Here is a 9389-nt window from a genome sequence, read left to right as displayed (position 1 = left end):
TTCAGTTGTCCGAACAATAACAAATCGACTTACTTCTGCTAAGCATTTGTTTGAATCAATTAGGAACTGAGTTTGTTTACTTATAGTTGTTAATTCGAATCAGTAATGTAAAAGGAATGTTTTGTTTAAGTTCTGAATTGGAGGGCATGTGCACTTGTGCACAGCATGTGCATTTGTGCACCACAGGTGCATTTGTGCACAGCCTGGTCCCTGCATAAAGGGCTTTTGATTTAAAAATAGTTTGACAGCATATGCTGTCAGATATATTCTGCTGCCCATACTTTGCTTTAGTTTAAGAAGTATTAAACTTTTTTTTAAAGAGTAAGTCTGCCAGGGAATGTTGATGGGGGGGGGGGGTTAATACTTAAATAGCTAAGTGGAACTGAAAAGAAGGGGGCACATGGGAGGGGTATCTGATTAGTCTATCAGGCTGTAAAAGGGGTAATGTTAAGGCTTATAAAAGAAGAACTTCCATCAGTTTAGAAGAGGAGGAGAAAAAAGAGGGAACCAGAGATTAGGAAAAAAAAAAGATACACATATATACATAGAAAAGATAAGAGAGAGAGGGGATACATATTAACACACACAGACAGACAGAGAGAGCTGGAAAAGATTTCTTTTAATAACTTCAATATAATTTCAAAACTGAAGATTGACATTAGATTTTGAAAAGAAAGGAGATAGGGAGAGGGATATCACAAAAATCAGAAACTGCTTTCTTCCTATTGTTTGTTCGATTCTTAGTTTGTTCAAACTGTCCAAACCAGTTCTGTCTTCTTTCAAGTATCGGCTAAGTCTATTGTTTGGATTTGTATTGTTTTCTTCTCCTGGAATTGGATTGCCTGGATCTCTGATTCCATACTACTGGGAATTTGCTTCATTCTGCCATTCCTCCATTGGCTTTAGTGGCCTCTTGCACTGGGATTTTGTTCTATTGGTACCTGCTGTTACTGCTGCTATTTGGTATTGCTTCTATTGCTCTACTGACCCCTTGCTTCTTCTGTTGTGTCCAATATCCAGGTACATACTAAGACTTGCATCTGATGTAACAATGAAAGCATGAAATCAAAGATATGCAGGAGTTTAATCATTCGCTTGCTGCAATTACAGTTTTTTTTATGAATACTATTAGATTTATGTAATTTGTTTAGTTTGCGATTCAAAAAAAGAAGCACATTAGGTAGCCTTGTACTTAATCGCAGCTTAGTTCACCCTAAATTGTGATTTCGTTTGCTTAATGGATTGTCTGATAAGGCATGTATGAGTGTTTTGGCACACAGATAGTTAGGTAACCTTTCAACTAATATTCTGTATCTATATAATAGAATGCCCTTAATCTTGTCAGATATGATGTTAGATTTTATTGAATCTTTGTAGGTAGTTCACATGATCCTGTTCAAACTCTATTAGCAATAGTTTTCGATAGGATAATTCTATTGACTTTGGTTTAAATAAGCGGGTTTCAAACTCGGATCTGAAGAATACTTATCATAAGCTTTTAGTAGTTATATTGATCTTGTATATTAATTCCCCCTGACCAATTAACAACATGTTCATCCATGAAATAAAGTACAAAATAATTCACGCCTCATAAAATCAGATAGTCAAATAAGGATCCGAAGTTGGTCAAGTATGTAATCAGCATGTAATCCTCTTTCTTTCATTTTATTAAAGATAAATGTAGTAAAGACGTAGTCATTGTAGGGTACCCTTCTAAAATAATGAGACGAGCCTCGCCGAATAAAAAGGCAAATTGCGGGGCCCTCAATAATTGGTCATAATAAATACTTAGAATTTGGGATGGACTGTTTAGTGAATTCCACTGCCTTCCCCAAAGATAATAACGCGTTAGACTTTTTAGGCGCGACTTAATTAAATTACATTCTTAAATTCGGGTGCGCATTTATGTGACCCAAATTCAAATCTCAACGGAGTCGAAATGTGTTAACAACTACGGGTGCATTGATTGTGACGTGGTTCGAGATGCATTTTCACGACGTTGCAATTCTATAAAAATAAATGATAATAATAAAAGCGGTTTAAACTTAATAAAAGCACGTAAGTCATAACATGTATTTAAATCAGATATTTAGCCATTATAACAATTTAAGCGACCGTGCTAGAACCACGGGATTCGAGGGTGCCTAACACCTTCCCTCGGGTCAACAGAATTCCTTACTTAGAATTTCTGGTTCGCAGACTTCATTTGGAAAAGTCGAAAATTTCCTCGATTTGGTATTCAAGATAAACCGGTGACTTGGGACACCAAAAGCCAAACCTTTCCCAAGTGGCGACTCTGAATTAAATAAATAATTCCATTTCGAATATTGTCACTTAAATTGGAAAAACTCCACCCGCGCATTTAACCCTTCGGGGGCGGGCGCGCAAAAAGGAGGTGTGACAGGGATAGCTGACTTTATGATGAAAAAGGCAAATGGAACTATAGTGCCCCTAATCTTGGCAGAAATTTACCGAGCTCTCACTCGTTGTCGAGAAGGAGCAAAGTTCTTTGAAGGGTGCAATGTGCTATTACAAATATGGATGGAGGAACACCTTTGCCACCATCCCGGATACTTGAATTGCGGTATGACTGGCCTCGAGTGCATTGAAAAACATGAAAAGCGAGTAGAGGGTCATGAGTTTCCAGATGGTACGGAAGCATGGCATGCTCATTTGAGATCTTTGACCGCAAATAAGATCGAATGGACATTTGGTTGGCTCACGGTCGATGAAGTAATTTATATGTCGGCTGGGGTGTGTTTTTTGCTGTTGATGGGTCTTCGGAGTATCCAGCCTTATGCTCCGCACAGAGTCTTACGTCAGTTAGGCCGATACCAGACCTTCCCACACAATGAAGATTTGAGTTGGCAAGTCATTGAGTTAATGCCAAAAGCTGCTTTCCCAGAAGAGAAAGTGTGTCGGGTTTGGCATCAATGCAGATTCTTAGGGCCTAACACTCAAGTGCAAGACCTATCCAGAGGCGAGGTGGATCATTATTGCTTGGTATGGTAAAAGATCCCGAGTTCAACATGAGCCTGACAGGCCCGCGAAGAGACCCCATGTCCAGCAATTCACCGACGGAGATCAAATGCAATGTGACTGGCTAACCAAAGAAAACGAGTACAGGGCTACCATAAGCAAGTTGGAAAAGCAAGTCAGAGAACTTCAATTCGAGAATAGCTTGCAAGTGGCGGCGGATGAAGGAGAAAAGAAAAAGCTAGCCAAATAAAATGAGGCCCTTCGAGTTCAAATTCAGAAAATGAAAGTAGCGGCAGAAAATCCAGCCCGAAGCGACAGAGATGAAAGACTCATAGCTAACCTGAGGCAGAAAGTGAGTGACTATAGTTTCAATTTGAACAAAGCAGAAAGTGAACTAGCCAAGGCTCAAAAACAATTGGCTAAAAACACAGTTGAACGGGTACGCCTGGTTAAGCAGTTGAGAGAAAGGTACGACGATGAGATCGCGGGGCTAAAGAAAAGGGTCATCGCCACGGAAAACAAAATGATCAAGTAAGCAAAAGACTTCAAAGTTGAAAGGGAATATTGTTATACGACATTGACGCAATTAGAAATAGATTTGCAACAACTTTAGGATCAAAATCATGCGGCTGAGCAAACTTTGGAGGCTATGGCCCAGCAGATCGGGCGTTTATTACAAGAAAAGGGCGTCATAAGAGAGAGAATTAGAAACATCGCTGACTACATCGTTATGAAGTGTCACATATGTGAAGATATAACTCGCACTACATTCTTTGCAGCAGTTATGACCTTTGTCAAACAAATAATGAACGACTTGGACCGACTTCAGAGGGATCTTGCATATAGGCCCGCGACGAGACCGAATGATGTCCCGCGGGCACCAGGAGCATTGATGTACTCGTGGTTTTTCGTTTGAGTCTGTATTTCCTTTTCTGTCAAAGTCTGTAAGTTAGGTTGGGTTGTATTTTCTTTCTGTTTTTGAGTCTATATTTCTTTGGAGTATGATAGCTTATTTTCAGAATCTGTATTTTGTCTTTGCATCAGAGTCTGTTAGTTTTTTGGAATTTGTTAGTATTGAGTCTTTGTAATTGAAGCATTTGTGTTTATAAAAACTGAAAATCCCAAAAAAGTTTTTATTTACTTTCACACTTATCTCCCAGAACTACGCTCGGTCTGATTCATGCGGGGTCATGATACGTAGGCAATCTTCATTGGATTCGACCATAACCAAAAGAAAGAAAAGAAAAAGAGAAGGAGAAAAAGGGAAAAGAAAAGAGGGAAAAACAAGAGAAAGGAAGAGAAAGAAAGGAAAAATAAGAGAAATAAGAGGAAAGAAACGATGGTGATGAGAGGATAAAGAAAGAAAAGAGAAACAAAGAAAAGCAAAGAAAGGGAAAAGAAAGAAAGTTGCAAAATGACCAAGCCGGGATGACGCAAGCGGCCGAACAAATGCATGATAGAAACGGTTAACTGCTTAGGTGCATTCATCCCTCAAATGTGCGATTACCAACTTATTGAAAATCTAACCGCTGACAAGTTTGTGTTGGTGCATTGAGTCCAGGCAGGTGGTTAGCTGGTCGGCATTCTGGGAACTCACTCATACAACACCCGATCGAAAGACAGGTTGAATATGGCCAATCAGGAACCAGAAACGAGTACTGTCGACCCATAAAAAGAAGTAGAAGAAATTGACGTTAATGCAATGAGGGAGGAAATGTATAAGCTAAAGCAATAGATGGCTGAAATGTACCAAGCCTGGGAGAAGGGGCAGCCACCGCCAGTCTATCCCGCTAACCCCGCTTATATCCCACTATTGGCTCATCCTCAAGAGCCTCCCACTGTGAACTCATCTCCAGCCTTTCCCCTCTACCAACAATGCCACGGCACCACTTCCCATACATCACAAGCTCCTCCACCCAAACAAGTCTCATACCCTCATCCACCAGTCACTCCTGTTTTTGTGGCACCTCCACCTGCTACATTACACTGATCCTCCAGTGAACCTCTGTTCCAGACTCATGACAACCAGTATTATCCCCCTGAACCTACCTTCAAAGTTCCAGAACCATATCCTTACACCCCTCATATTGACCTCACGGCGGAAACCGAGAAGCCACCCAAAAATCCTGAGCATGAGGAGATGATCAGAAAGGTCAAAATCTTAGAACAATCATTCCAAGATATGAGGGGGCTAGGGGCCAAGTAAGTGTGGCCTATAAAGATTTATGTCTGTTCCCAGATGTTCAGTTACCGACCGGGTTCAAGATGCCCAAGTTCGATCTGTACGACGGGCATGGCGACCCAGTAGCACATTTAAGGGGATTCTGTAGCAAGATGAGAGGGGCAGGAGGAAGAGATTAATTGCTGATGGCATATTTCATCCAAAGTTTGAGCGGATCGACGTTAGAATGGTACACTAGACAAGATCACAGCAGGTGGTACACATGGAACGATTTGGCCCAAGCCTTCGCCTGTCATTTTCAGTATAATCTCGAAATCATCCCAGACTGACTGTTGTTGACAAAGATTGAGAAGAAGCCCGATGAGAGCTTCCGAGAATATGGGTTCCGTTGGAGAGAGAAAGCATCGAGGGTTGACCCCCCGATGAAAGAGAGTGAGATGGTTGATTATTTCTTGCAGGCTTTGGAGCCCACTTATTTTGGTCACTTGGTGTCAGCAGTGGGCAAGTCCTTTAATGAAGTTGTGAAAATGGGAGGCATGGTTGAGGAGGGACTCAAGTCCAATAAGATCATGAGTTATTCAGCAATCAAAGCAACCACCCAGGCCATTCAAAACGGTACTGGGGGTGTACTCGAAAAGAAGAAGAAAGAGGATGTTGCAACGATCGAGTCAGCAGCTTGGGGTGGATCCAGTAACCTTCCACGTTACTACAACCAGCCTCGACCTTATCCCCAAACTTACCCCCACACTCCATATAGCCCATCACAATACTACTACCCACCTCCAGATCCCTATTTTTCTGTCCATCACGCATAAACCTATACCCAAACTCCCGCTCACGCACAATGGCGTGCGCCAGCTCCACAAAATCCATACCAAGCTCCACAAAATACCCATCCACCCCCAAAAGCCTACAGAAATCCTCCTGGAATGGGTTTTTGACCCAATCAAGCTTTTAAGAATGAGAGGTTGCAGAAGCAGAAGACTTTCACTCCATTAAGAGAATCATATACTAGCCTATTCCATAGACTGAGACAAATGAGAATGTTGAATCCGATCAAGGCCAAACTGTCAAATCCCTTTTCCAGAAATCTTGACCGCTCGGTGAGTTGTGAATATTGTTCAGGGGCCCCGGGACATGACACAGAGAAGTGTTGGAAGCTGAAAACAGCTGTGCAAGAGCTTATTGATACTCATCGGATCGAGGTTCAGGCCCCAAAAGCACCAAATATCAATCGGAATCCGCTGCTAGCTCACCATGAGACCCATATGATTGAGTTGATACACAAGGGAGGGGGCATAAGAAACCCTCGCAAATGGTGATGATGATCTGTTCCAGTGAAACTAGGTCAAAAGAAAAGGTAACCAATGGGAAATCAATGGTCCAATTGAAAGGGGTAGACAGTAAGCCAACTGTGATAGCCGAGAAAGGGTCATCAAGTACTGTTGCAGTGAAACCATAGAAAGACAAAGTGGTGGTTCCAGGGGTTACAAGTAAACCTGTTGTGATCGTGAAGGGTGCTCGCACAGAGCCTGTTATTATAAAACCAGTAACTTAGCTTCCAGTGATCAACAGCAAGGCGGTCCCGTGGAATTATGAACGAGTGACAGTAACTTACCAGGGGAAAGAGTTTAAAGAAGAAGTGTGTGAGACCCATGGTTTGACTCGATCAGGGAGATGTTTTGCCCCCGAAGAGTTGAGGAAAGCTAAGACTTCAAAAGATAACCCAGTGTTGGTGAAGAAGGATGTGACCGAGGAAGAAGTAGAGGATTTCTTGAAAAGATGAAAGTGCAGGACTATTCCATTGTGGAGCAGTTGAGGAAAACACCGGCTCAGATTTCATTATTGTCATTATTGATCCATTCTGACGAGCACCGTCGAGCTTTGATGAAGATCTTGAATGAGGCCCACGTTCCTGACCAAATCTCAGTAAACTACTTGGAAAAGATAGCTAACAAGATATTTGAGGTAAACAAAGTCACTTTTTCTGATGATGAGTTGCCCGTGGAGGGTACTGAGCACAATAGAGCCCTCTATCGGACGGTGAAATGCGAAGATTCTATGGTTACTCAGGTACTGGTGGATAATGGGTCCAGTGCGAACATTTGTCCTCTCTCCACGTTGAACAAGTTGAAAGTGGAAGATGAAAGAATTCACAAGAATAGTATTTGCGTTCGGGGATTCAACGATAGAGGGAAAGATTCGGTCGGGGACATAATGCTTGAGCTCACCATAGGGCCAGTTGATTTTACTATGGAATTCCAGGTACTCGATGTGGCTGTTTCTTATAACATGCTATTGGGACGACCTTGGATTCATGCTGCCAAGGCAGTCCCATCTACTCTACATCAAGTTGTCAAGTTTGAATGGGATCGACAGGAAATTGTTGTACATGGTGAAGATAATTTGTGTGTGTCCAATGATGCCATTGTTCCGCTCATAGAGGTTGAAGACGACAAGGGGCCATGGGTTTACCAGGTTTTCGACACAGTATCGGTAGAGAAAATTCCAGAGGGAAAGTGCGTTCTAACTCCAAATATGGCTGCGACATCAGTCATGGTAGCCGTTAAAATGTTGAAAAATGGTTTTGTACCGGACAAGGGTTTGGGTGCATCCCTGCAAGGTATTGTGCAGCTAGTTTCTCTTCCAAAGAATCTGGATACTTTTGGTCTGGGGTTCAAGCCTACAGTTGCAGATGTGAGACGAGCCCGCAAAACGAAACAGAAAGCATGGGCATTACCAAAACCAATCCCACGTCTGTCCAGATCATTCGTCAGGCCGGGTATCAGAAAGCAGCTGTTATCAAAAGTTCCTGGATCATTGATTGGTGCTGATGGAGACTTGGAGAAGGGACTCGAAAGGTTGTTCGCCGAGGTTAACATGGTTGAGGCTGGGGAAGGGTGAAGCAAAGCAGATGTGCAAGTCATGGGACCACGTGCAAAAATCAACAACTGGGAAGCTACTCCTCTTCCTATCTGGAGGGAGTCTTGGTAGTGGGTTTTGATTTTCTTTTAGTTGTTTGGATTATTCCAGGGTTGTAATTCAGATATTATGTTCCGTCTAGTTGGATGTGTTAAAACCCTGTTATCTTTAAATTCAATGAAATGCAATTGTTCCTTTTCCTTCATTTCTTCTAATTTTATTTTTGTTTTCTTCTTTTGTACAGTTCTTTTTATGCTGATATCAATGACATGACATGCATGAGGAATCTTCGGCCCAGTTTTAAAAGCCAATCTAACTCTGAAATAATAATACAAGAAATTGAGTGTGATGACGAATTGGAATTTGATGATGACGAGGCCTATGAAGAAATTTGTAAGGAACTAAGTCATTTTGAGGAAAAGCCCAAACCTAACTTGAACGATACAGAAGCAGTTAATCTTGGGGACCAAGATAATGTCCGTGAAACTAAAATAAGTGTCCATCTGGAACCTCAACTCAGGGAGGAGATAATTAAAGCACTGTTCGAATTCAAAGATATTTTTGCATGGTCCTATGATGACATGCCGGGTCTAAGCACCGATTTAGTGGTTCACAAATTGCCCACTGACCCGGCATTCCCTCCTGTCAAACAGAAGCTGAGAAAGTTCAAAACGGATATGAGTGTAATGATCAAAGAAGAGGTCACCAAGCAGTTCGATGCCAAAGTCATTCGGGTCACCCGGTATCCCAACTGGTTAGCCAATGTTGTGCCTGTGCTGAAGAAGGATGGCAAGATCAGGGTGTATGTTGACTATCGGGATCTCAACAAGGCGAGTCCAAAAGATAATTTCAAATTGCCGAACATCCATATCTTGATTGATAATTATGCCAAACATGAGATTGGTTCTTTTGTGGATTGTTACGCGGGTTATCATCAGATCTTAATGGACGAGGAGGATGCAGAAAAGATGGCATTCATCACGCCGTGGGGAACGTACTGCTATCGGGTCATGCCATTTGGCTTGAAAAATGCTGGGGCAACCTACATGAGGGCAATGACAACAATATTCCATGATATGATACACCGGGAAATCGAGGTGTACGTGGATGATGTGATCGTAAAGTCTAGAAAGCAGTCTGACCATGTCGGGGATCTGAGAAAGTTCTTCCAAAGTCTTCGCATGTACAATCTCAAGCTTAATCCTGCAAAGTGTGCCTTTGGGGTGCCGTGTGGAAAGTTGTTGGGATTCGTAGTCAGCCGCCGGGGTATTGAACTAGATCCATCCAAAGTCAAGGCCATCCAGGA

The sequence above is a fragment of the Nicotiana sylvestris genome, chromosome 8 (genome assembly GCF_000393655.2).
Source record: "Nicotiana sylvestris chromosome 8, ASM39365v2, whole genome shotgun sequence".
Lineage (NCBI taxonomy): Eukaryota > Viridiplantae > Streptophyta > Magnoliopsida > Solanales > Solanaceae > Nicotiana > Nicotiana sylvestris.
The sequence above is the reverse complement of the archived record's forward strand: the minus strand, read 5'-3'. Positions refer to the sequence as shown.